The sequence below is a fragment of the Oncorhynchus gorbuscha genome, linkage group LG16, assembly GCF_021184085.1.
Source record: "Oncorhynchus gorbuscha isolate QuinsamMale2020 ecotype Even-year linkage group LG16, OgorEven_v1.0, whole genome shotgun sequence".
Classification (NCBI taxonomy): Eukaryota; Metazoa; Chordata; class Actinopteri; order Salmoniformes; family Salmonidae; genus Oncorhynchus; species Oncorhynchus gorbuscha.
This window is the reverse complement of record NC_060188.1, coordinates 52,480,675-52,507,781: the sequence shown is the minus strand read 5'-3', so window position 1 is coordinate 52,507,781 and position 27,107 is coordinate 52,480,675. Positions and strand designations below refer to the sequence as shown.

General features: G+C 43.5%; 1 protein-coding gene across 2 annotated transcripts in view; it reads right to left on the bottom strand.

Annotated features, from left to right (window-relative positions):
- The window catches only part of LOC123999479 (teneurin-2-like), a 162,088-nt gene that overhangs the window by 96,854 nt on the left and 38,127 nt on the right, over window positions 1-27,107 (bottom strand). The gene's annotated exons all lie outside the window — the stretch shown is intronic.

Genomic DNA, 27,107 nt, shown 5'->3' with positions numbered 1-27,107 from the left:
TAGTACTGAAAGCATAAGCTACAGCTAGCTAGGACTTCAGTGCATAAAATGCGGTGAGTAGTTCGCTCAAAGAGAGAGAAAGATAATAGTTAAACAGTTTTGAACAAATTAATTTCTTCCAGAATTAAGGAGAAGCAAGAAAGAGAGAGATTTGGTTGTATTTTTTAAAACTTAATGCAGCTAGCTAGTTCAGCCTACTCAAACACCCGGCTCAAACAGAGAGGGATGCTATGTTATCTAGCTGGCTATGGCTATCCAACACTGGAACTCTTCCAAGTTAAGGTAAGCTTTTGGTTTTATTAATTTATTGCCACCGGGGCCTGCCGGTGTAAATGCTAAACTGAGTTCTGACTGTACACTGTACTGCATGATTGTAGCGGATTTGCTAACACGTTAGTTCCAGTCTCAATGTTGACTATGAGGTGACAACAGTGTAGGCTGTGCGTAGCAGTTAGCAGTCATGATATGTTTTGGCTCAGAATGGTTTTTTCGCTTGGTCATAGATAGCTGATGTGCTGTGCACTGAAGGGAAAAGGTGAGAGAAGGAGAGCGGGTAGCAGTTGCGAGAAGGAATGATGTATACAATGAGCAAAGTGATCATGGGGTTTTAATATGGCTGCTATGAAAGTTAATTGTGTTCAGCGTGCGATCAGGGGTGTATTCATTCTGCCGATTCTGTTGAAAAACATTTCTTAAACTGAAGCAAACAGAACAAGACAGGGATAAACATACCTGAATTCCTCCAGTGGAAACTGTCGTTTGCAACTGTTGGATTAATGATTACACCCTAGCTAGATCAGCTAGATGCAGGCAAGAGTTTGCAAGGTGGTATTGAATGTGAATGATTACTCAAAATTCTCTCTACCTTTCCACCTACATTGTAAACTTTCATTCATAGGCTAGGTTGTAGCAACCTCATGATGGGTACAGGGAAAATTTGAGTATCATGAAGTAGTCTAAACCTATCAATGTTACATTGAGCTGGGTGAATGGAATATGAATGACAGTCTTCCAATATGCTGTAATAGAAATAAGGCCACAAAAAATCCTCCCTCATCTTAAACGTCACCGACAGCCACTGGCTTCAGTGATACGGTATTTTAACTTCGTATGCAGATAGCAGCAGATCTTTGCAAGCAAAAATTCACATTTCAAACATACATTTTGTCTTTCATGTTTTAATGAAGCCCATTTTGTTACCATCGGACATGATTATGAGGCTGATATGTTTGAATGTAAAGCAGCTGTGTGGGTGAAATGCTGTAGATGTAGTAGATATCAGGCCTAGTGGGCCAATACCTTTCAAATGATACAAGTACGATCTTGTCTTTTTTAATGGAAATGTAGTAGGCTCTCTCTCTCTCTCTCTCTCTCTCTCTCTCTCTCTCTCTCTCTCTCTCTCTCTCTCTCTCTCTCTCTCTCTCTCTCTCTCTCTCTCTCTCTCTCTCTCAGTGGGTGCGGTGGGTGTCTGGCTGCGGGTAGAGCTGGCTAGAGATCTCGCCAGGGAGCATCCCTTTGACATTACCCATTCTCCTCTCTGCTTCACGCGTCAGGAGGCTGCAATACATGAATTCCGTAGTGTATCTAGAGGCCCACTTGCGTTATCTGACAAAACAGCTTTCTTCAAAGGGGAAGTAGATGGTGGGAATGTGCAGCCGGAGGAAGACTGCAGGCCTGGGCTACGGGCCCGGGGCCCACTGCTGAAGCTAGCTCTCTCTCTCTCTGTCCCCAGATAGCATTCATTTGAGGGCCTTACTTAATACATCAGACAGGCCAGGCAACACACGCATCATTAAGGCCTCATGATGGAACCGCTTACGGCTCGAGCTCATTAGGATTAACATTATTACAGAGAAAATGGGTGTCACTTATTCTGAGTCAAGAAAAGCAAATGAGGCCAGGAGCAGTAAAAGATTGAAATTCCTCCTTGTTTATTAAATCAAACCTTTTCAAAGTGCTCTAATTGAGGAGTATTAGCGCTGTGGCGGGCGGGCAAGCATTGTAGCCTGGCTTAACACATGCAAAACAACCTGTCGTTGGCAGCAGTTACCATGCAAAACTTAGCATGCAAATCCAGAAGGTCAATGAGCCGACAAACAAGCACATTAGCAGCGCCTCCACTCTAAACAAACCCATTTGCCCCACTCTGTATGCACTCTTTATGCATTCTGTATGCGTGCTCCCTGAACCAAACACAAGCACACAACCTTATTCCAACCCTGCACACCTCCATGTCATGTGTAAAGTAAACCATTTAACTAAGGCATGTTTAACTCACCAAAATAAATCTGACTGAAAATGAGCTTGAACTGTTGGAAGGATAAAACAACAGGAAAACGAGAGGCAGGTTCCATTCTGATTGACTGACTGGGCTCTGGCCTTTCTGAAAAATAATTTGTGCCTCATCTGTGATTCCACCCAGGTGGAGAGAGGGTTAAAGTAAACACTTCCAAATGACACTATCGCCTTTCATATTTTCATATTTCAAACCATCACCTTGGCTACGAGGTGGGTATTTTGCATTTCACACAAACACAACAGAAGCATTCTGAGTCATTCCATATTCTCCCTTTACAGATTCATACAGACACAAAGACAGGGAAAGGCTCTGTCTATGCTGGCGTCATTAGGTTGAAACTTTTGTGGAAAATTGTGGAGTTAGTTTGGAAGAGTTTCCTTCCCTCCCCTGGGCCCGGTGCTCTAATTGAGATTCCTGCAGAGGACCTGATCCCTCTGATCCTGTCACATTCATTTCCTGCTCCCGCTTCACACCAGAATTCCAATTACACCTGTCTGCCTTCTCCCTGCCAGGCCTTCACGCAGGCAGCCACACACACACCTCTGTTTGTGATGAGGCTGTGTTTACCAGCAAGAAAAAAACAACAAGAGCTTTAATTAACAGGGAGATGTTAAATTAAGTTACTGATTCAAATGGGAAGGGAGACAGATAGTTGAGGAGCAACTCATCAATGAAATGCTCATCAGGTTGAGATATTGGCCACATTGAATACTGGTCACTGATCAGTTTTTAATAATATAATAATATATGCCATTTAGCAGACGCTTTTATCCAAAGCGACTTACAGTCATGTGTGCATACATTCTACGTATGGGTGGTCCCGGAAATCGAACCCACTACACTGGCGTTACAAGCGCCATGCTCTACCAACTGAGCTACAGAAGGACCATACTGTCTTAGCATTTTATATTTATTACAGACTCTGACATTGCTAATTCTGATATTTTGGGGGGATTTTAGATTTTTGTATGCGCATTGTTATTTTTATTGTTAGATATTACCGCACTGTTAAGGCTAGAAACATAAGTATTTCGCTGCACCTGTGATGACATCTGCAAATCTATGTACGTGACCAATGATTTGAACTAGATTTGAACTAGAAAACACTGTTCCTAGTTCAGACCCAAGGCCTCTGCAGACCACTTCAACTAACGGCATTCTGCCAGAATGCATAGCCTACTCTAATACTTCCTCTATTCTACCTGTCCTTGTGTAATTTCACTGTGTGTTTTACTCATCCTGCCAACTGAAATCCCATTTCAACAGCACTCGAGACATTTCAACATTTCATCTCGGCTAGCAGCTGATGTTGATGTGTTCATCCTGACTATAACAGTGTGAAGATTTACAACAACAACAGTTCTAGTCTATAGCCATGCTTCTGACCTATCACAGCTCGGCGTGGACCTGCCAATGGTGCTCGGGGCCCAGACGGATGTCCTCCTGGAAGTGTCAGCAGCGGAGGGATTCCTGGCACATAATTGGTCTGTGAATGGAGCTGCTCCACCCCCTGTCTCATTGTCATGCATGGCTGTCTGTGAGATTTCTGCCTGCGTGCCGAGTGCTGAGGCAAGGGCGTCAGACTGTGAAACGACCCTCCGCCACTCAAACTGGGAGCTAATTGGGTGTGGCTGAAACAATATGGCTCCCCATGGCTCAATGGAAACTAATAGTCTCTCTCATCAAAATACCTGCTGCCGCACTTCGCTTCTTTATCGCACCTGATCAACAGAGTCGAACGCAGAACAACAATAAACCGGGCTAGATGTTCACCAGATATACTTTTAAATGGGGAAAAGACTGGAGAATGCTCCCCACCACCTATGATCATTATAATCAGAGAGGGATCACATTGCTTTGCAGCCTCACAGGTAGCTGTGAGAGATGATCTTTGGGCCTGACAGTAATGGAGACCCAGGAATGATGATAAGGCACTGCACACTGGAGTGTCACTCATGCCTGCTATAAATGTCACTCAGGGCTCCACGTTATCGAGTGAACGGGCTAGATACTCCTGCTATGAAGTAAAACAGAAAAAAACCCACTGATCTTGCAGTGAGTTCAGAATGTGCAGGCTACGACTTCCAGTTAAGAGCTGAGCACGGTTTTTCATTAGATCATCTAATACAGCAATTAGCAGCAACCATTTAGCTGTAGAGAATGGTGCTTTATTCAGGAGAACGTACTGTATGCCTGCTACACATTATCAATGAATATGAAAATAGCACATTGCCTGTAATTGCCTATCGATTTATCCAATTCTACTAGCATGCCATCAACAACTTTAATCCATGCTCTAATGAGAAGAAAGAAACATTCCTCATGAACCACGGTTGATGTGAAATGGATGACAGAAATAATGTAATAGTTTCAGCTACCTCAGGTGTGGTAAACCTGCTGTTCTGATACTCCCAGTCCCACAAGTAGCCAAGTGATGCTGATATAGCCTGCAGCTATACCACCCTGCCTGCTTCACTCTGCTGTCCGATGCTGAAGCTAAGCAGGTTCGATCCTGATCAGAGGGAAACTGCCATGTTGGGTGCTGGTGGAAGGGGAGAGCTACATCCATGCAGCGCTAAGCATGGAGTTAGACAGAAATACAGTTAAACCATCCACTCAGGCCTATCCAGTCCATAACACACACTCTTAAGAAAAAAAAGGTGCTATCTAGAACCTAAAAGGGTTCTTCAGCTGTCCCCATAGGAGAACCCTTTGAAGAACCCTTTTTGGTTCCAGGTAGAACCCTTTTATATTCCAGATAGAACCCTTTCCACAGAGGAAAGGGTTCTACCTGGAACCCCAAAAGGTTCTACCTGGAACCAAAAAGGGTTCTACCTGGAACCAAAAAGGGTTCTCCTATCGGGACAGCCGAATAACCTTTTTGTAACCCTTTTTTCTAAGAATGTACCAGATGCAAGCAATTAGTATCCCCTCCACACATGCACGCACATGCACGCGGACACACACACTCTTTTCAGAGTGGTTAGGAGCAGAGCAGTGCACGATGAGGTTCAGGTAATTAAACCCCATTCATGTTGCCATGGAGGATCAATACCTTCTCTCTCCCTTACTCTCTCTCTCCATCTCTCCCTTCCTTTCTAGCTCTCTCTCTCTAGCTCTCATCTCTCCCTTCCTCTCTTTCTTTATCTCTCCCTTCTCCCTTCTCTCCACAGAGTCCAAAGTCCAACTGTTATCTGCTAAGTGAGGCCAGAGAGGAGAGCATAAAAATATGAAAAAACAATATATTTAAAAAACACTCCTCTAGCCTTTTGCACAAAGCAGAAGGGGCCCACCACTGACAGGGCGGTGCTCCACCCGGGAAAGAACCCAGACAATTAGTGTCTGTGTGGGAAATGAAACACACCCTTGCCTTCATGTAAAATGTAGATTATGGCAATTGTGTCATCCAGCCCTCCAGGGATAGAAGCTTTAACTGCACTTCAGAAGCAGAAGAAAGAGGAGCACGGACCCTGGGCAGGGGGCAGGATTGGCTGTGTTTTGGCAGCTGCAGGGTTCCCTAGGAAAGAGTCTCTAAAAGGCCCAGCCACTGGGCTTAAAGAACACAGCATGTCTAATGCTTATAAAATATCCAGTTCTCGCTCTGTGTGTGAATTACCCTTGAGACCTAACACGTCAAGACCCTTGCAACCCATGGCCTGCGGACCAACGTTCTCTACTGCACATAAATCTCTCCATCCATGCTAACACCTCACACACAGGAAGCACAGGCACACACACGTGTAAAAAAATATATATAGGGAGCCGATCTGAGACGAGAGTTCAATTGTAATTAAAACAAGCCCATAACATCTTGGTTAATGGGAGCTGGAGGCCCATTGGCATGGAAACATAACAGCATGTGCTGCCCCCCCCCACCAGACGGAAATTGGCAGACAAATCAAGCCATACATCACCGGGCCGATATGAAAGCATCACTCTGAATAATGGGCAGTGGAGAAGCAGCGCTGCCTTATCAGAGGCATCCCACAGCAGCACACAAACACTGTTATTAGGGGCCTCCATTACACTACTCACACAGTCATACAGATAGAGCTAATGAAGATGTGTGTTTTATGTCAGGAACCCTGTATCAGTTTAGAAAGCTACAAAAAAAAAAAAAAAAAAAGAGTGTAGTAGGTGACAGCTACCAAAACATTGATAACTGCACTGGAGCACAATAAGGTGGGCAGTAGTGACTCATTCACACTGTTTACAAGCTGATCAATGGACAACTGGAGGAACCTGCTGCAATGCTCCATTTCTCTAGAAGTCTGACAGACAAACTCGGGGGATAATGAAGATGAAGTTTAGGCATTGTTTAAGAGGCCACAATTTCAGAGACATGTTATTGAAAGCGGGCCTCCCCACCCCGCCCCCAGCGAGACACTTTCTTCGTGATATTCCAGGTGAGAATTATGTTTGTGGGCATTTACTCACAAATGGCATGTTTTTTATTAAAATCACACAGAGACTGGCAAAGAGATCCAGATTAAATGCAAAATATCCTGCAACACCAATGTCATTTATTTAATCAAGGGTCCATGCGGATGAGCATATGTGGGAAAGACACACATAGCGCTTAAAACAAGAATCACAGAACACAGGAGTTGCATAAGAAATAATGATATCAAATGTCCCCTTGCTGTGCACTTTTCCCAGGCAAAGCACAACTTGTCCTCTCTCTGCTACTTGGGAATTGAACATGTGAAAATGCCATGTGGAGAGGGCGATACATTTCCTCAACACTCTATTTACAAGAGGTCTAGACGGGGAACTAGATATAAAACCGTTTCTATAATGTGTTCAACTCACAGGGGGTTGCTTTTTGCCATTTCCCCTATATAATATTGTATACAAAATGATTGTCACTTTTGTCTCACCCGTTTTTATCTATCGCACACCTACTGTGTATTACTTGACATGGATCAACAAACCTAAATGTATTCATGTTTTTACATATATTTCTACTGTGTAATAATTATTGTGATGTTAACATATTATATGTATTCAATTGACTGGATGTACAGGCCTCTAGAGGTTTTTAAATAGGTGTGTTTCACAGTGGTGTGTGACCTGATGAAGATCCAACTCTGATCGAAAACGTTGTCTTTTTTGTGCGTCTGGTTAATGGGAGCATACCAGAGCATACCAGAGCATACCAGAGCATACCAGATTTTTTTCTTTGATACATTATTCTGTTCTGTGGATATTTTCTCTTTTTAACAAAGATACAGATACATTTAAAAATAGTCATGGACGATGGGTACTTTGAGTTAGTTCATGTTATGCCTTCCGCCTGCCCTTGCTGTTGTCCAGAGAGGAAAACTGACAGACAGAAAAGTGACAGTGGGACATGGGACAATAGCTCAGCCAGGTTACCCGTGATACAAGCCAGTATTTGTCGTCCATTCATGTCTGAGGAAATCGGGACAACCGGCCACTAGGGGCACCAGAGAGCACTGTTAACTTCAAACAGGTTTCGGTTTCGGTACAACAATCCGGATGTGGATGGGTGTAAGCATCTGCCTCTGATTCCAAAGGTTGCAATTTCAAATCCAGTGATAGAAAGTTGTTTTCATATTTTGGTTTTAACCCTATCCCAAACCATAACCCTTAACCATTCAGAATTATTGTCCTAACCTTAAGAAATTGGAGTTGATGCCTAAACTTAACCTTAAACACGTCAAAATTTGACATTTGGAGCAACTTCGAAATGTTATGTTTGAGAAACATGAACGTCTAATTCTGATGTGAGACTGTGAGAGCTGGTTGCGATAGCTAACATGCACACCTAATTGGAGGGACCATCAGATCCTCACAGCTCTTCTCTCTCTCCATTGATCTGTTTTAAACCGAACCCTGTCTGATGAACCAACTCCCAACTCCAGGCCAGCGGTCAGCCTTAACACCTATTTGTAAGGGGAAAAGCACACCTAAATACAGAACAATGAATACACCTCCCTTTAACCTTGTTGTTCCACCTTCCACTCCCCCACTGTGGGGCTCCTTGGTGGGTCTGTAAACCAGCCATAAAGCCCTGACTTACACCATAAAGCAGAGGGGGTGTGGTCGCTGGGATGACACAGGTACACGGTCTAGTGAGGACAAGTCCCAGGATAACAAACAGTCAGAGCCCCTCCATCCCTCTCTAAGCTAGGTGGGGACCTGGATGAGCTAACTAATGGCTTCATTTTGGAGTGTGTCGAGAGCTGTATGTATTGATAGTAGAAGGAAAGGGGCCAGCTGATTCTCCATCCATTGATTCCCTTTCCAGGCACATTGTGGATATTGATGGTGGTTTGTTGCCAAGAGCTGTTCTCCGACGCACGCTAATCAAACAGTTCCCCTGATGTAGAACGTGAAATGGGGTTGGAGACTTTATTCTCTATATCGATGCAAAAAAAAACACAGCACACATTTGTATCAGCACGGACATTTTAAATCTCAGCCACTTCTGGAATTTGAAAGCTGATATTCTCTTGTGGAATTTGAAAGCTGAAAAGACGCACAGGACTAAATGTAAGCATTCTATTAGCTTGCAGTTTGAAGGTCACAACTCCACCGGTGGTATTTGAGAGTGAGTAACAGATTACCAGTGGCCAGCAGTGAGGCTAGGGGGGCAAGGCGAGCAGGGCGAGGTGACAGACGCTTAGCATCTCGCTCCAGCCTGGCAGGCAGGCAGTACGGTGTGTGTCTGTGTGCTGAGGAATGGCCTCTGTGGGCTGCCAGACGCTGAGCCCTATTGATGGATGGCGATGCCCCCCCCCAGTTTACCGCTGGTTATTTGTCACGTCTGTCACCGCAATGATCCTCTCACAAGGAGGCTGGCTCCCACTACATCACTGTCTCCAAAACAAGGTGATACAGCAACCTCCTCCTCATCCAGCCACTGCCTCACTTCTTGCACCTCTTATGTGCGTGGAGCGGTGTGTTTGGGCTATATTCAGCCAGGATGACTCAAAGGCAAATGTCAGAAAGCAGCAGTGATCTGGGCTTTGCTTTCAGCCGCATTCACATTTACTATGTCTCACCTTCTAAAAAAGCATTGCAGTTTCATCGAAAAGGATTTGATACAACCCCTGCAGTCCCACACCAAGGACACAATTCTAGTGCTATTTATGAAAACACAAGTAAAGGTTGTGACAACAGGGTGCACAAACTGTATGATGATAAACTGTAGACTACATTCTCTACCTAGAGAGTTTTCACTTGTATTTTTCGTAGTTGCCTACATACCACCACAGACCAATGCTGGCACTAAGACCGCACTCAGTGAGCTGTATTCCGCCATAAGCAAACAGGAAAACGCTCATCCAGAGGCGGCGCTCCTAATGTCCGTGCAGGGAAACTTAAATCGGTTTTACCTCCTCTAAACCAGTGTGTTAAATGTGCAACCAGAAGGAAAAAAACCTCTGGACCACCTTTACTCCACATACAGAGACATATACAAAGTCTCCCTCGCCCTCCATTTGGCAAATCTGACCATAATCATATCCTCCTTATTCCTGTTTACAAGCAAAAAATGCAAGCAGGAAGCACCAGTGACTCGGTCAATGAAAAAGTGGTCAGATGAAGCAGATGCTAAGCTACAGGACTGTTTTGCTAGCACAGACTGGAATACAATCCATGGCTTCATCAATAAGTGCATCGATGACGTCGTCCCCACAGTGACATACCCCAACCAGAAGCCATGGATTACAGGCAACATCCGCACTGACCTAAAGGGTAGAGCTGCTGCTTTCAAGGAGCTGGACTCTAACCCAGAAGGTTATAATAAATCCTGCTATGCTCGCCAACAAACCATCAAACAGGCAAAGCGTCAATACAGGACTAAGATCGAATCGTATTACACCGGCTGGTCATGGCTCACATCAACACCATTATTCCAGAAACCCTAGACCCACTACGATTTGCATACCGCCACAACAGATCCACAGATCTCCACAGATCTCTATTGCCCTCCACACTGCCCTTTCACACCTGGACAAAAAGGAACACCTACAGTGGCTTGCGAAAGTATTTACCCCCTGTGCACCAGGGGGGTGGTAATAGAGGGGAGGTACGTGCTGCGACGTTCGTGCTGCGATGTTGGCTCCCTATGCTGGGAGTACACGAGCTGGGCACCCCAACACGGATGGCTCCAAGTGGAGGTAATTAGGGGAAAGTGCCAACTAGCCCTGGAGGACACATGAAAGGAGCACTGTGGCACACCGCGGGAGAGAACCGGGTGAGACCAACACAGAGTCAAAGCTGAGAAGAAGGACCAAGCCAAACCTACGTGATTTTTCTTTGTTATGTTTATTTTATGGCCTAGTAAAGTCATGTTTGCTGACTAAAATGGTCTTTGTGTCCCAGTCTCTGTGTTAATCCCTGCACGCTCAACCCAACACCCCATGGGTTACCACACCCCCCCTTGGCATTTTTCCTATTTTGTTGCCTTACAACCTGGAATTAAAATGGATTTTTTTGGGGGGTTGTGTCATTTGTGTCATTTGATTTACACAACACAATTTTTTTCTTCTGAAACAAACAAGAAATAAGACAAAAAAAAACAGAAAACTTAAGAGTGCATAACTATTTACCCCCGCAAAGTCAATACTTTGTAGAGCCACCTTTTGCAGCAATTACAGCTGCAAGTCTCTTGGGGTTTGTCTCTATAAGCTTGGCACATCTAGCCACTGGTATTTTTGCCCATTCAAGGCAAAACTGCTCCAGTTTCTTTAAGTTGGATGGGTTCCGCTGATGTACAGCAATCTTCAAGTCATGCCACAGATTCTCAATTGGATTGAGGTCTTGGCTTTGACTAGGCCATTCCAAGACATTTAAATGTTTCCACTCAAGTGTTTCTTTAGCAGTATGCTTAGGGTCATTGTCCTGCTGGAAGGTGAACCTCCATCCCAGTCTCAATTCTCTGGAAGACTGAAACAGGATTCCCTCAAGAATTTCCCTGTATTTAGCGCCATCCAACATTCCTTCAATTCTGACCAGTTTCCCAGTCCCTGCCGTTGAAAAACATCCCCACAGCATGATGCTGCCACCACGATGCTTCACTGTGGGGATGGTGTTATCAGGGTGTTGAGAGGTGTTTGGTTTGAGCCAGACATAGTGTTTTCCTTGATGGCCAAAAAGCCCAGTTTTAGTCTCATCTGACCAGAGTACCTTCTTCCATATGTTTGGTGAGTTTCCAATACGCCTTTTGGCAAACACCAAATGTGTTTGCTTATCTTTTTCTTTAAGCATTGGCTTTTTTCTGGCAACTTCCATAAACCCTGCTCTGTGGAGTGTACAGCTATGGACAGATATTCCAATCTCCGCTGTGGAGCTTTGCAGCTCTTTGTTGCCTCTCTGATTAATGCCCTCCTCCTTGGTCCATGAGCTTTGGTGGGCGGCCCTCTCTTGGCAGGTTTGTTGTGGTGCCATATTATTTCCATTTTTAAATAATGGATTTAATGGTGCTCAGTGGGATGTTCAAAGTTTCTGATATCTTTTTATAACCCAACCCTAAACTGTACTTCTCCACAACTTTGGAGAGCTCCTTGGTCTTCATGGTGCCACTTGCTTGGTGGTGCCCCTTGTTTAGTGGTGTTGCAGACTCTGGGGCCTTTCAGAACAGGTGTATATATACTGAGATGATGTGACACTTAGATTGCGCACAGGTGGACTTTATTTAAATAATTATGTGACTTCTGAAGGTAATTGTTTGCACCAGATCTTATTTAGGGGCTTCATTTTTCTGCACCACTTTTCCGTTTTTTTTTGTTATTTGTTATTTTTTTCATTTCACTTCACCAATTTGGACTATTTTGTGTATGTCCATTACATAAAATCCAAATAAAAATCTATATAAATTACAGGTTGTATTGCAACAAAATAGGAAAAATCCAAAGGGGGATGAACACTTTTGCAAGGCACTGTATGTGAGAATGCTATTCATTGACTACAGTTCAGGGTTCAACACCATAGTGCCGTCATCACTAAGCTAAGGACCCTGGGTCTAAACACCTCCCTCTGAAACTGGATCCTGGACTTCCTGACAGGCCACTCCCAGGTCGTAAGGGTAGGTAACAACACATCCGCCACTCTGATCCTCAACAGGATGCCTGCCCAGTCCCCTCCTGTACTCCCTGTTCACTGCACGGCCAGGCACGACTCAAACACCATCATTAAGTTGTGCCGATGACACAACAGTTGTAGGCCTGATGACCAACAACAACGAGACAGCGTATAGGGAGGTCATAGGCCTGGCAGTGTGGTACCTGGACAACAACCTCTCCCTCAACGTGATCAAGACTAAGGAGTTGATTGTGTCCTACAAGAAAAGGAGGACCGAGCACGTCCCCATTCTCATTGACGGAGCAGGTTGAGAGCTTCAAGTTCCTTGGTGTCCACATCACCAACAAAGTAACATGGTCCGAGCACACCAAGACAGTTGTGATTAGGGCACGAAAAAACCTATTCCCCTCAGGAGACTGAAAATATTTGGCAAAAGGTTCTACATCTGCACCATCAAGAGCATCCCTGCCTGGTATGGCAATTGCTTGGCATCCGACCGCAAGCCACTAAGGGTATGGTAGTGCAACAGGCGATCCTAAAAGGTCCTAACAATTGTCAAAGACTCCAGTCACCCTTGTCATAGACCGTTCTCACTGCTACCGCATGGCAAGCCTTACCGGAGCGCAAAGTCTAGGTCCAAGAGGCTTCTAAATAGCTTCTACCCCCAAGCCATAAGACTACTGAACATCTAATCAAATGGCTACTCAGACTATTTGTATTGTCCCCCCCACCCTATTTTACGCTGCTGCTACTCTCTGTTATTATCTATGCATAAGTCACTTTAGTAACTCTACCCACATGTATATATTACCACAATTACCTCGATTAATCAGTGCCCCCACACATTGACTCTGTACCGGTACCCCCTGTGTATAGCCTCGCTATAGTTATTTTACTGCTGCTCTTTAATTATTTGTTACTTTTATTTCTTATTTTCTTTAGGTATTTTTCTTAAAACTGCATTGTTGGTCAAGGGTTACGGGCTTGTACGTAAGCATTTCACTGTAAGGGCTACCCTTGTTGTATTCGGCGCATGTGACAAATACATTTTGATTTGATTTGACACAATTTCATCCAGTTCAATCAGCGGAAACAAACAACCCACCCACTTCGAATAAACACAGGTTATGTTTATCATGAAATCATTTACACCTGGGTTCTTACCTGAGAAAAGAAAGGAAAAGATAGAGAGAGAGAGAAAGAGGGAAAAAAGAAAGAAAGATAGAAATTCAGGAGAGAAACCGAGAGAGAGAGACCATGAGGAAGGGAAGGAGGTAGGGAGGGAGGGATGGATGGAGAGAGGGGGAAATAGTAGAGGGAGGAAGATAGAGAGTGGTGGGGTAATGGATCAGAGGGTTTCTGATGAGGGAGACGGAGAGCACATGGAAATGCCACATGCAAATGAGTCGCTAGAAAGAGCACTGGGTGAAGTGAGCCGCAAACGTAGGCCTGGATGAGAGCCTGCCACTGCCAGTCTCCAACTGACCACTGAGACACCCAGGAACCCTGGCCAGCCACCCATACAGTTACATCTACAGGCAACTTCCAAAATAAAGGAAATGCTCAACATAACATGTCTTAATAGAACAGCTTCAAAACAGCTTGGCATAGATTCTACAGGTGTCTGGAACTCTACTGGAGGGATGTGACACGAGGAATTCCATCATTTGGTGTTTTGTTTTTATGGTGGTGGAAAATGCTGGGTCTCTCTCCCGTAAGCATTCAATTGGGTTGAGATCTGGTGACACACACACACACACACACACACACACACACACACACACACACACACACACACACACACACACACACACACACACACACACACACACACACACACACACACACACACACACACACACACACACACACACACACACACACTTTTTAAATACTTTATTTATTGAATATTTTTGTATCCAAATCAGTCTTTAAACTTCTTCACAACAGTATCTCGGACCTGCCTGGTGTGTTCCTTGTTCTTCATGATGCTCTCTGTGCTTTTAATGGACCTCTGAGACTATCACAGTGCAGGTGCATTTATACCGAGACTTGATTACACACAGGTGGATTGTATTTATCATCATTAGTCATTTAGGTCAATATTGGATCATTCAGAGATCCTCACTGAACTTCTGGAGAGAGTTTGCTGCACTGAAAGTAAAGGGCTGAATAATTTTGCACGCCCAATTTTTCCATTTTTGATTGAAATGTCGTTCCACTTCATGATTGTGTCCCACTTGTTGTTGATTCTTCACAAAAAATACAGTTTTATATCTTTAAGTTTGAAGCCTGAAATGTGGCAAAAGGTCGCAAAGTTCAAGGGAGCCGAATACTTTCTCAAGGCACAGTAGATAGGCTGCCCACAACAGCTGAAACAGAGCAGTATGGGATGAGTTGGACTGCAGAGTGAAGGAAAGCCAATTGCTTTGCCCTCATTTTTGTCAGGCCCGCAATCTGGAGGCCATGCACTTGCAAGCCTGTGTACATGGCTGAGACTGTCGAATATCATCGCCACCAGCTTGCACCTACACCCGAGGCTGTCCAAGCGTGCCACGAGTGGCTGGTACTTAAGCAGCTTCTCAGCAAAGGCCTGCTCCATGTATTCGTCAATTGAGCAGCCACTTCCAAAATGAACACCTCCCCTGGCCTCTGGTGATTGACACAAACACACAGACCATATAAAACCTCTATGCTCCTTTGAGACCCCCCTTTAAAAGTCACTGAGATCTCTTCTAGCCATGACCCTAAGTATTATGTGGATGTTAATTGCTTAATTAACTCAGGAAGCACACCTGTGTTGAAGCACCTGCTTTCAATATATTTTGTATCCCTCATTTACTTATGTGTTTCCTTTATTTTGGCAGTTACCTGTACATACACAAGCACCCATGCGCACACACACACACACACACACGCACACACACACACACACGCACGCACGCACGCACACACACACACACACACACACACACACACACACACACACACACACACACACACACACACACACACACACACACACACACACACACACACACACACACACACACACACACACACACACACACACACACACACGTCAGCTGACATTTCAGTGGGCTTTATCTTGCGTTTGTCAATATATATGGAGGTTATAGCATAATAGTTTGTTACAATGACTCACACACAAACACACAGAATAATGTAACTGTGGGAAAGGATCATGAGGGGTAGCCTGGAACTTTGCAGCTGTGACCTTGAGCTGGATAGTCCCTAAAGAGCAGTAGCCGTGTCAAAGTCCCCTGCACCTCCATCTGAGCCCACATACAGCCAGGCAGCCTCCCAGGAGCAGAGGAGGTACAGCCAAGGAGAGGAGAGAGAAAACAACACACATACAAGCCATCACAGCCATAGAGTTAGATAGGGGACTCTAGATGGATATAACCTATTTTGGCATGGACAGTGCCATTGAGGGTTTCCACCATTTTAAAGTATTCAACTGAGTGAGACTTCTTATGGGTTAAGGAAGCTGACCGTGTGCTCACAGATGCCATAATACAACTGATACAATAATGTACTCTATCATTCTCTATGATCAGAGCAGGAACAAAACCACCTCCCTCTCCCTCTCTTTCTCCATCTTGGGAAGACTGACCTCCAAGGTCTCACATTTAAGGATAGGGAGCAAAGGGACCTGTGGCATCTGCTCTGGACATTTGCTCTTAAACAATGTAGTTAGTTTGTTAGCATGCAGGCCAGCAGTTAGGCAGTTTGATAGTATGCAGGGAAAACAGACTAAATAGCTCTTTTAGGCCAACTACTCTGTTCTCCTTTTCCATCTCTCGTTCTCTTTTTCTACCATATCTACGATTCAAATGTCAAAGCGGATTCTGTGCTATACGTGCATGACAATTTCTGTTTGGTTTACAGCAACAGACAGCAACAGGAGACACAAGCTGATCGAATCTCTGTCTCACTGCTCCCTCTTGGGGGCCACTCAATCAAAACAAATCGCCCAAGGCCGACACAGCGTTATGAGAAGATGTTTCTTTTTGATATTTTTTACATTTTGTTTAACCTCATATCAGTGATAGCCAAAGCAGAATCAACTTGTATCATTCTCCACTGGCTAGGACATGGGATGCTGCTGAGGTGACAGAGAGCATAATCTTAGATAAGACTCTATATGAAATAATAACCAACAGGATTCATACCGTAGTATGTATCAATGTCCGTGTCTGAATACCCATACTTGCGTTCTAAATTGTAGGCATTTTGCGTTTGCTGAAAAGATAATGTTTTATCGCATTTGAAATTTTGAACATCTAGTATGCTTTAATACTCATACTCATTAATAGAATTCGCTGCACACTATTGAGGAAAATAATCGTCTTTCAAGACACAAGTGTGTCTGACAACAGCTGATAATCAGCTGAGGGGACGCACACGCTCTACCAAAATGAACGAATGAAGGGAATCAATGCAATTGAGCATTAGATGATCCATTCTCATCCTACTGATCCATTCTCAGTAGGATGAGCCTAGCATGCTGATATTTGTGGCTTACTGTTTTCATTTTTACTAAACAGTACTTTCTAAATAGTATGTACAGTATTCATACCCCTTGACTTATTCCACATTTTGTTATGTTACAGCCCGAATTGAAAAGATATTAAATGTTTTTTGTTTCTCACCCATCTACACACAATAACCCATAATGACAAAAGGGAAACACATTTTTAGACATTTTTACAAATGTATTGTAAATTAAATACAGAAATATCTCATTTACATACTGTATGTAGGCCTATTCACACCCCTGATTCAATACTTTGTAGAAGCATAGCATAGTCATTAGTCAAATTTGCTGCACACTATTGAGGAAAATAATCGTCTTTCGAGACCCAAGTGTGTCTGACCACAGCTGATAATCAGCTGAGGTGACGCGCTCTACCAAAATGAACGAATGGAGGGAATCAATGCAATTTCTCATTGGATGATCCATTCTCAGTCGGATGAGCCGAGCATGCTGATATTTGTTGCTTACTTTATTCAGTTTTACTAAACAGTACGTTCTAAACATGCTGAAGTAAAATATAAAAGCAACATGCAAACCTTTCTAAGATTTACTGAGTTACAGTGACAGCACCAGTCTAACGTTTGGACACAGCTACTCATTCAAGGGTCTGTCTTTATCTTGACTATTTTCTGCATTGTAGAATAATAGTGAAGACATCAAAACTATGAAATAACACACATGGAGTCATGTAACAACCCAAAAAAGTGTGAAACAAATTAGATTTGAGATTCTTCAAAGTAGCCACCCTTTGCCTTGATGACAGATTTGCACACTCTTGGCATTCTCTCAACCATCTTCACCTGAAATGTTCTTTTCCAACGGTCTTGAAGGAGTTTCCACATATGCTGAGCACTTGTTGGCTGCTTTTCCTTCACTCTGCAGTCCAACTCATCCCAAACCATCTCAATTGGGTTGAAGTTGGGTGATTGTGGAGGCCAGGTCATCTGATGGATCCCTCCATCATTCTCCTTCTTGGTCAAATAGCCCTTACACAGCCTGGAGGTGTGTTGGGTCATTGTCCTGTTGAAAAACAAATGATAGTCCCACTAAGCACAAGCCAGATGGGATGGCGTATCGCTGCAGAATGCTGTGGTAGCCATGCTGGTTAAAGTGTGTCTTCAATTCTAAATAAATCACGGACCAGCAAAGCACCCCCACACCATCACACCTTGCCCTCCATGGAGATCATCCGTTAACCTAATCTGTGTCTCACAAAGACACAGTGGTTGGAACCAAAATCTCTACATTTTGATTTCTTTGCAGCAATTCGACCATGAAGGCCTGATTCACGCATTCTCCTCTGAACAGTTGATATTGAGATGTGTCTGTTACTTGAACTCTGTGAAGCATTTGTTTGGGGCTATAATTTCTGAGGTTGGTAACTCTAATGAACTATTCCTCTTTAGCAGAGGTAACTCTGGGTCTTCCTTTCCTGTTGCGGTCCTCATGAGAGATTGATGGTTTATGCGACTGAAACTTTCAAAGTTATTTACATTTTCCGAATTGACTGATCTTCATGTCTTAAAGTAATAATGGACTGTCGTTTCTCTTTGCTTTTTTGAGCTGTTCTTGCCATAATATGGACTTGATCTTTTACCAAATAGGGCTATCTTCTGTATACCAACCCAACCTTGTCACAACACAACTGATTGTTTCAAACGCATCAAGGAAATAAATTCCACAAATTAACTTTTAACAAGGCACACCTGTTAATTGAAATGCATTCCAGGTGACTACCTCATGAAGCTGGTTGAGAGAATGCCAAGAGTGTGCAAAGCTGTCATCAAGGGAAAGGGTGTGTACTTTGAAGAATCTAAAATATAAAAATATTTTGATTTGTTTAACACTCGTTTGGTTACTACATTATTTCATATGTGTTATTTCATGGATTTTGATGTCTTCATTAATATTCTACAATGTAGAAGATAGTACAGATAAAGAAAAACCCTTGCATGACTAGGTGTGCCCAAGCGTTTGCCTGGTACTGTAAGGAAATCAGTCAATTGAAATAAATTCATTAGGCCATCATTTATGGATTTCACATGACTGGACAGGGGTGCAGCAATAGGTGGGTCTGGGAGGGCATAGGTCCACCCACTTGGCAGCCAGACCCACCTACTGAAGAGCCAGGCCCAGCCAATCAGAATGTGTTTTTCCCCAGGAAGGGCTCTATTACAGACAGAAATACCCCTCAGCACCCCCCTCAGACAATCCTGCAGGCGAAGAAGCCCAGATGTGGAGGTCTAGGGCTGACGTGGCTACACGTGGTCTGCGGTTGTGATGCCGGTTGGACATACTGGGAAATTCTCTAACACGACGTCGGAACCTTATGGTAGAGAAATTAATATTAAATTATCTGGCAACAGCTCTGGTGGACATTCCTGCAATCAGCATGCCAATTGTACACTGTGGCATTGTGTTGTGTAACAAAGCTGCACATTTAAAGTGGCCTTTTATTGTCCCCAGCACAAGGTGCCCCTGTGTAATGATCATGCTGTTTAATCAGTTTCTTCATATGCCACACCTGTCAGGTGGATGGATTATCTTGGCTAAGGAATAATGCTCATCCATAAGGATATAAACACATTTGTGCACAAAATTTGAGAGAAATAAGCTTTTTTATTTTTTTATTTCAGCTTATGAAACATGAGACCAACACTTTACATATTGCATTAATCTTTTTGTTCAGTGTAGTATTACAGTACCTTCAGAAAGTATTCATACACTTTGACCTTTTCCACATTTAGTTGTGTTACAGGCCGAATTCAAAATGTATTAAATATATATTTTTCTCTCACCCATCTACACACAATACCGCATAATGACAAAGTGAAAACATGTTTTTTTACAAGTGTGCAAATGTATTGAAAGTAAAATGGAGAAATATCTCATTTACGTAAGTAGGCCTATTCCCACCACTGAGTCAATACTTTGTAGAACCACCTTCGGCAGCGATTACAGCTGTGAGTCTTCCTAGGTAAGTCTCTAAGAGCTTTCCACACCTAGATGTGAAACATTATCATTCTTCAAACTCTGTCAAATTGGTTGTTTATTATTGATAGACAACCATTTTCAGACGTTGCAGTAGATTTTTAAGTAGATTTAAGTCAAAACTGTAATTCGATCACTCAGAAACATTCACTGTCTCCTTGGTAAGCAACTCCAATGACATTGTGTTTTAGGTTATTGTCCTGCTGAAAGGTGAATTCATGTCCCAGTGTCTGGTGGAAAATAGACTAAACCAGGTTTTCCTCTAAGATTTTGCCTGTGCTTAGCTCTATTTCATTTTTAAATGTTTTTTTATAACACTTTAACCCCTTTTTCTCCCTAATTTTGTGGTATCCAATTGGTAGTTACAGTCTTCTCTCATTGCTGCGACCGTGTCAGCGTGCATTGCACCTGGCCCGTCACAGGAGTTGCTTGAGTGCAATGGGACAAGAACATCCCTGCCGGCTAAACCCTCCCCTAACCCGGACGACACTGGGCCGATTGTGCGCTGCCCCATGAGTCTCCCGGTATACATATACATATGAGATGAGTAATGTAGGGTATGTAAACATTATATGAAGTAGTATTGTTTAAAGTGGCTAATGATATATTTTTACATCAATTTCCATTATTAAGGTGACTGGAGTTGAGTCCGCTTGTTGGCATCAGCCACTCAATGTTACTGGTGTCTGTTTAACAGGTTGATAGCCTTGAGATAGAAGCTGTTTTTCAGTCTCACCTGTACTGACCTCGCCTTCTGGATGATAGCGGGGTGAACAGGCAGTGGCTCGGGTGGTTGTTGTCCTTGATGATCTTTATGGCCTACCTGTGACATCGGGTGGTGTAGGTGTCCTGGAGGGCAGGTAGTTTGCCCCCGGTGATGCATTGTGCAGACCTCACTACCCTCTGGAGAGCCTTACGGTTGTCGGCGGAGCAGTTGCCGTACCAGGCGGTGATACAGCCCGACAGGATGCTCTCGATTGAGCATCTGTAGAAGTTTGTGAGTGCTTTTGGTGACAAGCTGAATTTCTTCAGCCTCCTGAGGTTGAAGAGGCGCTGCTGCGCCTTCTTTACGACGCTGTCTGTGTGGGTGGACCAATTCAGTTTGTCCGTGATGTGTACGCCGAGGAACTTAAAACTTACTACCCTCTCCACTACTGTCCCGTCTGCTGTTTCCTGAAGTCTACAATCATCTCCTTTGTTTTGTTGACGTTGAGTGTGAGGTTATTTTCCTGACACCACACTCAGAGGGCCCTCACCTCCTCCCTGTAGGCCATCTCATCGGTGTTGGTAATCAAGCCTATCACTGTAGTGTCGTCCGCAAACTTGATGATCGAGTTGGAGGCTTGCATGGCCACGCAGTCATGGGTGAACAGGGAGTACAGGAGAGGGCTCAGAACGCACCCTTGTGGGGCCCCAGTGTTGAGGATCAGCGGGGTGGAGATGTTGTTACCTACCCTCACCACCTGGGGGCGGCACGTCAGGAAGTCCAGAACCCAGTTGCACAGGGCGGGGTCGAGAACCAGGGTCTCGAGCTTGATGACGAGTCTGGAGGGTACTATGGCGTTAAATGCTGAGCTGTAGTCGATGAACAGCATTCTCACATAGGTATTCCTCTTGTTCAGATGGGTTAGGGCAGTGTGCAGTGTGGTTGCAATTGCGTGAGTGCTATGGGGCGGTAGTCGTATAGCTCAGTTACCTTAGCTTGCTTGGGAACAGGGACAATGGTGGCCCTCTTGAAGCACGTGGGAACAGCAGACTGGGATAAGGTATGATTGAATATGTCCATAAACACACCAGCCAGCTGGTCTGAGCATGCTCTGAGGACGTGGCTGGGGATGCCGTCTGGGCCTGCAGCCTTGTGAACACGTTTAAATGTTTTACTCACGTCGGCTGCAGTGAAGGAGAGTCCGCAGGTTTTGGTTGTGGGCCGTGTCAGTGGCACTGTATTGTCCTCAAAGTGGGCAAAAAAGTTATTAAGTCTGTCTGGGAGCAAGACATCCTGGTCCGCGACGGAGCTGGTTTCTTTTTAAAATCTGTGATTGACTGTAGACCCTGACACATACCTCTTGTGTCTGATCCGTTGAATTGCGACTCTTGTTTGTCTCTATACTGACGCTTAGCTTGTTTGATTGCCTTGCGGAGGGAATAGCTACACTGTTTGTATTCGGTCATGTTTCCGGTCACCTTGCCCTGGTTAAAATCAGTGGTTCGCGCTTTCAGTTTCACGCGAATGCTGCCATCAATCCACAGTTTCTGGTTTGGGAATGTTTTAATCGTTGCTATGGGTAAGACATCATCAATGCACTTTCTAATGAACTCGCTCACCGAATCAGCGTATTCGTCAATGTTGTTGTTGGACGCAATGCGGAACATATCCCAATCCACGTGATCGAAGCAGTCTTGAAGCGTGGAATCAGATTGGTCGGACCAGCGTTGAACAGACCTGAGCACGGGAGCTTCTTCTTTTAGTTTCTGTCTGTAGGCTGGGAGCAACAAAATGGAGATTTGTGGTCAGCTTTTCCGAAAGGAGGGCGGGGGAGGGCCTTATATGCGTCGCGGAAGTTAGAATAACAATGATCCAGGGTTTTACCAGCCCTGGTTGCGCATTCGATATGCTGATACAATTTAGGGAGTCTTGTTTTCAGATTAGCCTTGTTAAAATCCCCAGCTACAATGAATGCAGCCTCCGGATATGTGGTTTCCAGTTTGCATAGAGTCAAATAAAGTTTGTTCAGGTCCATCGATGTGTCTGCTTGGGGGTCAATATATACGGCTGTGATTATAATCAAAGAGAATTCCATTGGTAGATAATGCGGTCGACATTTGATTGTGAGGAATTCTAAGTCAGGTGAACAAAGGACTTGAGTTCCTGTATGTTGTTATGATCACACCACGTCTCGTTAATCATAAGGCATACCCCCGCCCCTCTTCTTACCAGAAAGATGGTTGTTTCTGTCGGCGCGATGCGTGAAGAAACCAACTGGCTGCACCGACTCCGATAGCGTCTCTCAAGTGAGCCATGTTTCCGTGAAGCAAAGAACGTTACAGTCTCTGATGTCTCTCTGGAATGCTACCCTTGCTCGGATTTCATCTACCTTGTTGTCAAGAGACTGGACATTGGCGAGTAGTATGCTCGGGAGCGGTGCGCGATGTGCCAGTCTCCGGAGCCTGACCAGAAGACCGCTTTGTCTGCCTCTTTTACGGCATCGTTGTTTTGGGTCGCCGGCTGGGATCCGATCCATTGTCCTGGGTGGAAGGCAGAACACCGTATCTGCTTCGGGAAAGTCATGTTCCTGGTCGTAATGATGGTGAGTTGACGTTGCTCTTATATTCAGTAGTTCCTCCCGACTGTATGTTATGAAACCTAAGATTACCTGGGGTACCAATGTAAGAAATAACACGTAAAAAATCTAAATAATGCATAGTTTCCTAGGAACGCGAAGCGAGGTGGTCTCTGTTGGCGCCGGAAGTCAATATGTTATGTTTATGATTGTATTTCAACTACATTGTTGAAGCTATTCATACGTTTGTATATACAGTAGGTTTTGTGACACCACCCTGAAATTGTGCTTAAACTCAAGGTTAATCTGAGTTTGACCTCCCAGCAATCTCAATGCAACAGAAGCCCTTGTGGCTGAGTACCAGTAGAGACCATCAAGCGGGGCTACTGCCACGTGCACGCTACTACACTACACTACACTACACTACACTACACTACACTACACTACACTACACTACACTACACTACACTACACTACACTACACTACACTACACTACACTACACTACACACGGAAGAAGACACCATTACTCTGTTGTTGCCATTGACACCAACAAAGATCAACAGCAGGTCCAAGCTGGCCTTGAGCAAGAGAATGGCATTATCTATCAAGAAGTTTCAGACCTGCCAACCATTACAACAGTACGTTGATGTGTTCATGTGTCAGTATTTGAGTATGCATAATATTTTTGTGGGCCTCTATGCATGTGTGTGTGTGTGTGCACGAGCATGTGTGTGTATCCCAACAGTCTCCTGTTTATCAGGGCCCTCCACACCTCTAAGCCGCTTCCATCACGCACATCCCATTAAGATGCTCTTGATGAAACAGTCCGTTTACACTTCAGACACAGCAAATTAACAAATTGTCAGCTTATAAAACAATAATAGAATTGTATGCGTTCCCCAATTCCCCTCACTGCTAATGTGATGCTGGAGTGGCCCTTTGCCTGCAAGGTTAATGGAATCCATATTTTCAATTTAAACCTTCCTTCCCTTTTTTTGCCAGAAAAGATGCACAAGTGGGTGTAATTAGTCTGTACTGTAACAAAGGAGCTTGCTGGACCAATGGAAACAGACCTGTATTCCACTATCATTTATCCTATCCCTCTCTCCCTCTCCAAGCTGCAGAAAAACAGCATGAAATTTCGCTCTTGTTTCACAGTGGCGTGTGATCAGGGTGGATGATAAATTGCGCCTTCTACAAACACTGTTCACATACCAGTGTGGTACATCGAGACGGACAGAGGTGAGGATTGGTGTGCATAATCCCCCCTCCTGAACCAAGAGCAGTCAGGATTGATATGGACAAGCTGCTAAAAGATGCCTCTCTGCTGGTCCTCATAATGCATGCTGTACCGGAGTCTGGGAAGCTTTTCAATCACACGCCCTCTCCCGCTGTCTTTCATAAGGTTTATGGGTCCTAGGCTGAGGTAAATTGCTTCTTGCCGGTCAAATTTGAAGAGCCTCGTAAAAACCTGGACGTGCCTCAGTCACCCCCAGCCTCCTCTGCACCCCACGCTGCACAGATGTGACATATGTAAAGGTGAAACCTCCACAAAACACCCACACACACCTTGACTGGGCAGAAAATGGTTTTATTTTCGTCTCCTCTCCCTCTTTCATGTCCTCTCCCTCTCTTCTCCTGTCCTCTTAACCGTGCCCATGTTTTCAGCAGGAGAATTTGATGCTGAGAGAGCCAAGACTTCCTCTAATTTCAGATATAGAGAATGAAATGGAAATCTGTCCCACTGCTTCAAATGTCAAATGAAGCAAAGGTATGTCTTGCAGACAACCAATACTAATCCCACAATGATGTGGAGAAGGAATAAACACAAAACACATTTTTAGAATAATTAGAATATTGATGAGATATATAACTATTTTCCTGAAATCATGGTTGGGGTTCTCCCAAGAGGTTGGGCCCCCCCAGATAGCATATGAACATGTCATAAATGTAATAATATGTATATTACAGGAAATTAGCTTTAAAACTGCAACATTTTCTCTTTGCCTCATGGCAAAAATGTGTAAAATAGCATGAGAGTAGCTATAAAACTACAGATTTAAGAATTAGAATAATAGAATGGACATGAGCCGCGTTTTGATGGCCTAAATGTCAGCCATTTTGGTCAGGGAGTTTGCAAACCACAGTTTGCCAGTGTTGTGATAAGATAGCGTAAAATAATGCTTTGTAAGAATTTATCTGCACTATAGGCCTACTATGTTTGTTAGCTAGCTAGCCAGATAGTTTTAGATGAATAATTCCATACATTTTTCTAAATGCCAATATTCCATTCAAACAATGCAGTCAATCTACAGCCATACATTGGCCGAAATCAGTTGATGATAGGACTTGCAATGCAACAAGTACTGATATAGTATCATATCACAGCTTTCAAAGAAAATGAAGACATTTATGGTCTGTTTACATATATTTACAGGCTATTTATAAACAACATTTGTATAAAACCCGTATAAACTGTATTTATATTTGTATTTATTCGATTATACAATTTCTGATATATCACATGCCTTACTTTTTCATTCCTGCATAAGAAAAACCTGGATTATGCCTCTACTGCCATTAATTCCAATTAGACTGGTTTGGATTTTTCCCTGACCAATATGGATGCCATTTTCACTCCATTCTGGAACTTTGAAGGTTAATGACATAGCCTCTCAGTTTTTCGGCCTGTGAAACTGCGCGATGCCACTGCATGGTCTTGTTTGTTTACAACTGTTCGGTTCATATGTAAAGTGCCTTCAGAAAGTATTTTTCCACATTTTGGTGTGTTACAGCCTGAATTTAAAATTAATTAAATAGAGATTTTGTTTTCAATATACCTTAATGTCAAAGTGAAAAGACTGTACATACTACACTGAACAAAAATATAACTGCAATATGTAAAGTGTTGGTCCCATGTTTCATGAGCTGAAACAAAAAAAATGTTTATATTTTCCACACGCACAAAAAGTTTATTTCTCTAAAATCTTGTGCACAAATTTTCTCTCTATTGATGAGCATTTCTCATTTGCCAAGATAATCCATCCACCTGACAGATGTGGCATATCAAGAAGCTGATTAAACGGCATGATCATTACACAGATGCACCTTGTGCCGGGGACATTTTTTGTCCCGGCAATAAGAATGTACAGTTTTGTCAGACAACACAATGCCACAGATGTCTCAAGTTTTGAGGGAGCATGCTATTGGCATGCTGACTGCAGGAATGTCCACCAGAGCTGTTGCCAGAGAATTTAATATTAATTTCTCTACCAAAAGCCACCTCTAATGTAATTTTAGATAATGTGGCAGTATGCCCAACCGGCCTTACACCACGTGTAACCAGACCACATGTAACCAGTAATAAGTTAAGGAGTACGAATAATTTCTGAAGGCACTGTATGTGTAGGAGTGGGAGTGTGTGAGGTGTGTGTGTGTGCTATGAATTGGTGATGCTCCATTCAAGTCAGTTTTATTATATATCTAAATTGCATCTCTCCCTTTCAACCAATTATAAAACAGACCAAAAATCACCAGCGAGAAATTAATAATTGTACTGTAATAAATCTAATTAAATCTCAGTATTATGGTGAATACCACATAGGCCTATAACAGTGTAGTAGACTATTTTTTAAAGTGTTTATTCAAAGTTAATATCTGACATTTGATATTATATTCAACCTCCCCAAGAAATTATGTTACAACATTTGAAGTTACTTTGAGGATTTTCAGGCATGCTATTTGGAGGATGCTAACAGGGGTCCTGTCACTCACATTGTTTTGCTCTCATAATGCTAATGCAATAATGTTGCTATGTAAACAATCAGCTCAATCTTGGGTTGCTAAATCTCGAGGTAGAGTAGGCTATTTTCCCCAATTAAAAAATATATATGTGTAACTTTGGTGAATTATACATTTAA